This window comes from Balaenoptera ricei, chromosome 10, assembly GCF_028023285.1.
Source record: "Balaenoptera ricei isolate mBalRic1 chromosome 10, mBalRic1.hap2, whole genome shotgun sequence".
NCBI lineage: Eukaryota > Metazoa > Chordata > Mammalia > Artiodactyla > Balaenopteridae > Balaenoptera > Balaenoptera ricei.
In genome coordinates, this window is record NC_082648.1 from 11,459,442 (window position 1) to 11,468,966 (window position 9,525).

Here is a 9,525-nt window from a genome sequence, read left to right on the forward strand (position 1 = left end):
CCCCCTCCATCTGATTGATGGACTTCACATCATTTGAGGGACAGAAAGGACAGCTATTGAGACTCGCCACAGATGGAGTTTGCAATGCTAGTAAAAACCAACTTAAATTTAGACATTGCTTTAGGCTTCAACACAGACAAGAATACATTAAAGAACCTTTAAAAGAGGCTGATAAGATATGTTCGTCTTTAAGCTTTATAACCAAATGTTTTTAATGGTCTCGCTACACTTTTACTAACATTAAAATAAAAACTCGAAGAACTATCCCTGATTATTTTTCCTAAATGGATTTGAAGCAAGTGAATGGGGAAAATGTATTTACTTATTACGCAACACATTTGTTCTTAACGCAGCCTCTTACATGTTTGCGCAAGTAATGGAATTTAAATTTCTCTCATGATTAGTCTTGGGCCCTGTCTATCCCTTGAACTGGAAAGACTCTGACATCTGTGTTCTTAAGAGGGACCTTAAATAATGAATAAGAATCTCCACACAATTCAGCTGGAGTAAGCTATATTGAGATAGTAAAAATAAAGAAGAAATTTTAAATATATTTAATTGGAATGTAGAGAAATATCCAACTTAAATAGCGAAAAAGTGCACCATAATTACTGCTGCACTGAAGTCATTTCTGCATTTCCCATGTTTCTTAAATAACTCTCTTGTCTGATAACACACGATATAAAGAGCAATTATGAAAAACAGACATAAATACTGTGTTTCTTTGGGACTTGAAACAACTATAATAATGTTGGGTGCTCTAGGATACGAACTTATTACTGCTTCTGAACCATCCTTCACTCATCTGCAAATATGTGTATGCCTCAAATATTACAGATGACTGTGCCACCCATTTGATTAAAATGAGGAATATCTTCCTCTTATTAGTAAAAGGCAAAGGCAAAAGAGAAGTTCTGCCACTTGAATACATAAGAGAATAGCCAATCTTTGGCATAAGGAAAACATTTATTGAACTGATACCACACCAAGCGCTGTACGCGCTCTAATCATCAAATTTGATCTTCACAATGTTGTGCAAAAGATAATATTAACCCCTTTAACAGATGGGGTTTATGAAGCTGAAGTGGATTGACCAAGATCACAAAGATATGGAAGAATCTGGATTCCAACCCAGTCCTCTGGTTTCAGTCCTGTGATCTTCCTAGAGGACCAAGGAGAATGATTCCCATTCTCCCACAGTAGAGTCCAGCCGAGGTTCTGAGCCCCTTTTGTTTCTTCAGTGTGAGGGATGTGATAGTGACTGAGAGGAATTGAATAGATTAATCTCATTGATGGTCCCAGTTCTTTGCCTCCCCTGTATCAATGCCACTTTGCCAGATGAGTGTACATTTCTCATGGTTTTGCCATGTCACTTGCTTTGGCTAATGGGACGTTAGCAGATCTGACACATGTATAACCGTGAAAAAGGGTTCTGCTCTTATGCTTCTGCTGCTGGCACAAGAACATACCTGGGCTGGCCTGCTGGAGCATGAGAGCCTAGGGGGTCCAGTTGCCTCAGTTAACAGTCAGCTGAGGAACTTCCCTGGGGGCGCAGTGGTTAAGAATCTGCCTGCCAATGCAGGAGACACGGGTTCGATCCCTGGTCTGGGAAGATCCCACATGCGGTGGAGCAACTAAGCCCGTGCACCACAACTACTGAGCCTGCACTCTAGAGCCCGCGAGCCGCAACTACTGAGCCCACGTGCCACAACTACCGAAGCCCGCGCACCTAGAGCCCGTGCTCTGCAACAAGAGAAGCCACCACAATGAGAAGCCCGCGCACCGCAACGAAGGGTAGCCCCCACTCACCGCAACTAGAGAAAGCCCATGCACAGCAATGAAGACCCAATGCAGCCAAAAATGAATTAATTAATTGATTAATTTAAAGAAAAAAAAAGAAAAAGAAAACAGAAACAGGGTTACGTGCTAAAGAGTGACATGGAGAAGGGTTAACAGAGAGCGGCAGGTCAGGTGCACTGTCACTGAGGAAATAGCCGAGAAACAGACCAAATAGAGGACACACACACACACACACACACACACACACACTTATTTCAAGGAACTGACTTCTGTGGTTGTGAGTATTAGCAACTCCAAAATCTGTAGGGCAAAGCAGCATGCTGGGTCAATCGGCCAGGAGCTGATGCTGCAGTCTTGAGAAAGAAGTTCTTCTTCCACAGGGAAACCTCAATTTTGCTCCTAAGCCTTTTCAACTGATTGGCTGAGGACCACCCACATTATTCAGGAAAATTTCCTTTTATTAAAGTTAACTGTTGTAAATATTAACTACAGCTACAAAATACCTTCACAGCAACACCTATATTAGTGTTTGCTTGACTAACTGGGCACTCTAGCCTAGCCAAGTTGACCATAAACTAACCATCACACTGAGGAAGCACAAATTACACTGAGATCTGGATGCCAAGGCAGAGCCAACCATGTGAAGAACTGGGGAGGGACATTTTAGGCAGGAGGAAGAGCTAGTGTTAAGGCCCCAAGGCTGATATAATCTTACAACACTGTTGTGTACTGAATTTTTATGTGCCCCCCTCAAATTCATAGGTTGAAATCTAATCCACAATGTAATGGTATTTAGAGGTAGGGCCTTTCAGGGGTGAGTAGATCGTGAGGGTGGAGCCTTTATGAATGGAATTAGTGCCCTTAGAAGAGACCAGACAGCTAGCTCTCTCTCTCTCTGCTATGTGAAGATAAAATGAGAAGACAGCCATTGGTAAACCAGATAGAGGGCCTTCACCAAAACCTGACCATACCGCAGCCTGATCTCAGACTTCCAGCCTCCATAACTATGAGGAATAAATATGTGTTTTTTAAGTCACCCAGTCTATGGTCATTTTTACAGCAGCCCAAGCTGGTAAGACGCACATCAAGAAGCAAATGGGAGGTCTGTACTAGAGTGCAGTGGCTGAGGAGGTAGAGATAAGTTAAGAGAAGCAGGAAGGCTATATCAGGTAGGGCCTGTAGAACATTACTTGAAAATGCGTTTTATTCTAAGTACAATGGGAAGCCATTGGTAAGTTCTAAAAGGAAGTTACATCTGTTTAGTTTGTTTTCTTTTTTTTTAATTTTTGGCTGCATTGGGTCTTCATTGCTGTGCGCAGGCTTTCTCTAGTTGCAGCAAGCAGGAGGCCACTCCTCGCTGCAGCGCGTGGGCTTCTCATTGCGGTGCCTTCTCTTGTTGTGGAGCACGGGCTCTAGGCGCGCAGGCTTCAGTAGTTGCAGCACGTGGGCTTCAGCAGTGGCAGCACGTGGGCTCAGTAGTTGTGGCTCACAGGCTCTAGAGCGCAGGCTCAGCAGTTGTGGTGCATGGGCTCAGTTGCTCTACGGCACGTGGGATCCTCCCGGACCAGGGATCAAACCCGTGTTCCCTGCATTGGCAGGTGGATTCTCGACCACTGCGCCACCAGGGAAGTCCCTGGTTTTTGTTTTAAAGATTACTCACATTGCCAATGGAGAATTGATTATAGGCACACAAGAGTAGAACAGCCAAGTGATGATTTAGAAACCGGTTGAAGTTGTTCAAGCAAAAGATAATGTGAAATTGACTGTTCTGATTAGTTGAAGTGGGAGAGAAGTAGATGGAGTCAGCTGTGTATTGGTGGTAGAACCCACGAGACTTGCTGGTGGTTAGGACACGGGAGTGGTTGTGGTGGTGGGCATCAGCATACATGAGTTTGGAGTTCTGGTTTCCAGTCCAGCATGTAAGGGGCTTGGAAGTCATCATTCCATTCTAACAACAAAAAGCTGAACAAACTGAATGATCAACAGCTCTTCTTAGATCCAGCAGAGAAGTTAGGTCACAGAGCAAACTTCTGCCCCTCAGACTGGAGAGATAGACAAGTGAATATAGGCAATCACAACTTACCAGAGTAGAAACCCGTGAGCAGAAACTTCTATAAGAACCAGTGCTGGGGTATAAAATCTTAATTGTGATTGATCAGTTGAGGAGAGTCAGTGAGGACAAGTCTGAAAGTTAAAAACACCAAGGGAACCAGTCGTGAGGGGCCCCTCCACTTTTGAGTTTTACTGCCAGGAATTCTACCAGAGTGAATATTGGAAAAAAAATTCCCTTGTGCTTTTGGCAAAGGGATGGGGAAATAACCATTTTGAAATACTCAAGAAGATTCTATTCTTAACAAGGCCTTTTTCCAAGAGAAACTATTTAATCAGAGCCTAACCTGCTGGGGTTTTATCAGAGCCTAATTAACCTAGGAGAAGGGAAATAGCCAACTCTAGCCCGCTCTACCCATCCTGTCCCATTGTGGGGGCAGGGGGAGGGCTGAGAAGCACTGGGAAAGTTCCCAGTCCAGGGTACAGGATCAATAAAAGACGGAGACCTAATCACAGGACAAGAGAATGCTTCTCTGTCCCCAACAGCTTAGACCTGTTTACTGAAGTTCCATTTGCTCAGTACCTCATGTCCAGCTATGAAGAAAAAACTACAAAGCATACTAAAATGCAAAAACACAATTTGAAGAAACAGAACAAGCATCAGAACCAGACTGATATGGCAGCGATGTTGGAATTATCAGACAGGCGTTTTAAAACCTCTATGATAAATATAGTAAGGGTTGTAACAGGTAAAGCAGACAACATGCAAGAACTGGTTGACAATGTAATCAGAGGGATGGAAATTCTAAGAAAACATCAAAAAGAAATGTTAGAGATCAAAAACACCATACCAAAAATGAAGAATGCCTTTGATGGGCTTATTAGTAGACTGGACATGGCTTGCGGATACATCAATACAGACTTCTAAGATGGAAAAGCAAAGAGAAAAAATCCTGAAAAACACAGAATAGAATGGAATATCCAAGAACTGTGGGACAACTACAAAAGATGTAACATACACATAATGGGAATACCAGAGGAGAAGAAAGACAAAAAGGAATAAAAGAAACATTTGCAGCAATAATGACCGAATTTCTCCAAATTAATGTCAGACATCAAACACCGATCCAGGAAGCTCACAGAACACCAAGCTAGATAAACACCCCCCAAATAATAAAGAATTACATCCAGTGTCGCCTCAGAAACCATGCAAACGTGAAGAGAATGGAGTGAAATATTTAAAGTATTGAAATTAAAAAAAAACACCAATTTACCATTCTGTACTCTGTAAAATTATCCCTCAAAAGTGAAGGGGAAAAAAAGACTTTCTCAGACTAGCAAAAATTGAGAGAATTTGTTGCCAGTAAACCTGTCTTGTAAGATATGTTAAAAGAAGTTCTTCTGAGAAAAATGATACGCATCAGAAACTTGGATCTACATAAAGAAAGGAAGAGCACCAGAGAAGGAATAAACGAAAGTTTAAAAAAAAAAACTTTTATTTTTCTTATCCTTAACAGAACAGATAACAGTTTGTTTAATAATAGCAACAATGTATTTAATTGTGTGTGTGTGTGTGTGTGTGTGTGTGTGTATGTGTGTGTGTATGCTTGTATAAGTGAAATGAATGGCAGCAATGACACAAGATTTGGGAAAGAGAAGGAGCATTATTCTGTTACTGGAAGATACTTGCACTACCCATGAAGAGGCTTAGTGTTATTTGAAAGTGAACTTGGATTCATTATAAATGTATATTAAACTCTAGGGTAGCCACTAAAAAAGTAATTTAAAAAAGAAGAAAAAGAAGTGTAGCTGAAATGCAGAGAAAGGAAAGAAAATGGAATCATATAAAAGGCTCAGTTAAAACCAAAAAAGGCAGAAAGAGTGGAAGACAAAAATAAGCACAAAGAACAAGAGCAACAAATAGAAAACAGTTACAAATATGGTAGAGATTAATCCAACTCTATTTGAGTCTGAAGTTCAGAAAGAAATCAGGACTAGAGATATAAATAAGGGAGCCATCAGCATATAGATGTTATTTAAAACAATTAAATTAGATATGATTGCACAGAGAGGGAGGTAGGTAAAGGAAAGTCAAGAGCCTGGAACCAAGCTTGGGGTCACTCCAGCTTTTACACCTAAAGTTGAGTAACAGGGAACTGCTGTGGCAAGGGGAAGGCAAATAATCAAGGTAAGATATTTCTAAGTCAAGGAGGAAAACAGGATTGCTCAGGCCACCCAGCTGGGGCAGTCTCTCTCAGGGGGATATTTGTTCATAAAGTTCACTTACGAATCAAGCTGGTAATGGCCACTGTTAGATGCTGTTGTCAATATATTTTTAAAAAATCAATATGGGCCCTGCTCTTTATTTATTTATTTATTTAGCCATGCCACATGGCTTGCAGGACCTTAGTTCCCCAACCAGGGATTGAACCCAGGCCACCGTAGTGAAAGTGCCAAGTCCTAACCACTGGACATCCAAAGAACCCTGGACCCCGCTCTTAAGGAACAGATAAATTTTCTTCCAAGTTCAAGTGCCAGAAATATTTACACCAGCATTTACAGTTACAGGATAGACAATCCTATAGATGAGGTTCTCCCTGACTTAAAAAGAGTGAAAATACTGTTTCCTCCCTGAATAACCTGGCTCTGAAAATGCCCAAATCTTAAAGGTCTTATTATTCCCAAAGAAATCTACACCAAGATACATCATAGTCAAACTTGTGAAAACTAAAGACAAAGAAAAATCGTGAAAGTAGCTAAAGAAAAATGGCACCTTATCAATAGGAGAAAAGCAACTCAAAAGACACTGGATTCCTCATCAAAACTTTGGAGGCCCGAATAAAATGGCACAGCATTTCTCAAGTGCTAAAAGATAAATTTGTAAATCTAGACTCCTATATCCATGAAAAATATCTTTCAAGAGTAAGAGGAAATCACGACATTCTCAGATGAAGAGAAACTAAGAGAACTTGTTGCCAGCAGATCTATTCTTTTCCTTCAGCAGATTTATTCTAAAAGAAGTTATTTAAACAGAATGGAAATTATTAAAAATATAAACCTGGGAACATCAGGATGGAAAAAAGAACACAGTAAGAAAAACTGAGTAATACAATAGGTTTTCTCCTTTTGAGTTTCGTAAATTATGTTTGATGATCAAAACAAAAAATATAACGTGGCCTGATTTGGTTCTGAATATATACAGAGGAAATATTTAAGAGATTATATTATAAATGGGAATGGGTTAAAAACAAAAAAAAGGGAAGTAAGGTTTCTACACTTCACTCAAACTGATAATATGATGATAGAAGTAGACTGTAATAAGGTATGGATGCAGAATGTAATAATACTTAGGGAAACCACTTAAACTATGCAAAGAGATACACTTAAAAGCATTATAAATAAATCTAGCTGAAATTCTAAAAAATGTTCAAGTAACCCACGGAAACGCAGAAAAAAGAGAAACAGAGAAACAAAAAACAACAGAGAGAACAAACAGAAACAAAAACGTAAAATGGCAGACTTATGCCCTAATTCATCAACAATTATTTTAAATATAAGTGGTCTAAATACACCAATTAAAAGATAGAGATTAGCAGAGTAGATTAAAAAACATGATCTAACTCTACACTGTCTAAAAGAAACTAACTTCAAATAAAACAGTATACAGGCAGGTGGAAAGTAAAAGGATGGATAAAGATGTATCATGCCAACATTAATCAAAGGAAAGCCTCTATGAACATCAGGTAAAGTAGACTTTAAAGCAAAGACAATTAAAAGAGACAGAGAGGGATGTTATATATTGATAAAACGTCAATTGACCAAGAAGGCACAGAAATCCTAAATATATATGCACAAAACAAAAGAACAGGAAAATGCATGAAGGAAAAACTGATAAAACTGAAAAGATAAATAGACAAATCCAAATTATAGTTGGAGACTTCAACACCCCTCTCTCAATAATTAATAGAAAAACTATGTAGAAAATCAGCACGGACATAGAAGAACTCACTGACACCATCAACTAAGAGGATCAGTAAACATGTATAGAACACTCCACTCAACAACAGCACAATATATATTCTTTTCAAGTGTTCATGGAACATATATTAAGATAGAACAAATCCTGGGCCATAAAACAAACCTCAACAAGTTTAAAAGAATCTAAATCAGAGTGTGTTCTCTGACCACAATGGAATCAAACTAGAAATCAATAACAGAAAGATGAAAAGAAAATTTCCAAATGCTTATAACCCAAACAAGACATTTTTAGGTAATATATGGGTCAAAGAAGAAATCTCACGGTAAATTTTTAAAAATACATTGAACTAAAAGAAAATGAAAATAGAACATACCAAAATTTGTGGGACACAGCTAAAGCAGTGCTGAGAGAGAAATTTATAGCGTTAAATGCATATACTAGAAAAGAGGAAAGTCTCACATCAATAATTTAACCTTTCATCTTAAGAACTTAGAAAATGAAGAGCAAAATAAACTCCAAGTAAGTAGAAGAAAGGAGATAATAAAGATAAAAGCAGAAATAAATAAAATTGAAAACAGAAAGACAGTAGAGAAAATCAATGATAAAAGATTTCAGGTTTTGGGTTTCCCTGGTGGCGCAGCGGTTGAGGGTCTGCCTGCCAATGCAGGGCACATGGGTTCGAGCCCTGGCCTGGGAGGATCGGATCCCACATGCCGCGGAGCGGCTGGGCCCGTGAGCCACAACTGCTGGGCCTGCTCGTCTGGAGCTTGTGCTCCGCAACGAGAGAGGCCGCAGCGGTGAGAGGCCCACGCACCGCGATGGGGGGTGGCCCCCACTCGCCGCAGCTACAGGGGGCCCTCGCACGGAAACAAAGACCAAACACAGCCAAAAATAAATATAAATAAATAAACATTTAAAAAAAAAAAAAAAAAGATTTCAGGTTTTTTTCAAAAATCAGTAAAACTGACAAACCTCTAGCAAGACTTACAAAGAAAAAAAAGAGAGAAGACTGAATTACCAGGATCAGGAATGTAACTGGATATATTACTACAGGTTCTGCAGACCTCAAAAAGATAATAAGGCAAAACTACAAACAACTCTATACATACAGTTGACAACTTAGGTGAAATGAAACAATTCCTCAGAAAAAAAGCACAAACCATCATAGCTTATGCAGAATAAAGTAAATATGTGAATAGTCCTAGAATCATTAAGAAATTTGAGTTCATAATTTGAAAAACTTCCAAAAAATGAATCTCCAGGCCCAGATGTTTCCACAAATATTTAAAGGAGAAGTAACACGAATTCCACACAATTTCTTCCAGAATAATGCAGGACAAGGAAACACTTCCCAATTCACTTTATGAGGATAGTATTAGCCTCATACCAAAGCTAGAAAAAGACAGTAAAAAAAAAAAAAAACTAAAATCCAATGTCCATCATGAATACAGACACAAAAATACTTATCAAAGTGTTACCAAATAGAGCTGAAACTGAGCCGGACCCTGTGGAGCTCCAAAAGCCTTTCTGTGTCCCCCATTTCTTGATTAGAGGAAACAGGATTCATTCAGCCTCCATGACCTTCCCCGAGTTCCAATGAGCAATTTCAAACAGTTGCTAATTAGGGAAGTGAGGGGAGTGGATGCGATGTAGAGACAAGGGAGGAACAGACAAGAAACAATAGTGCAGCCTTCGGG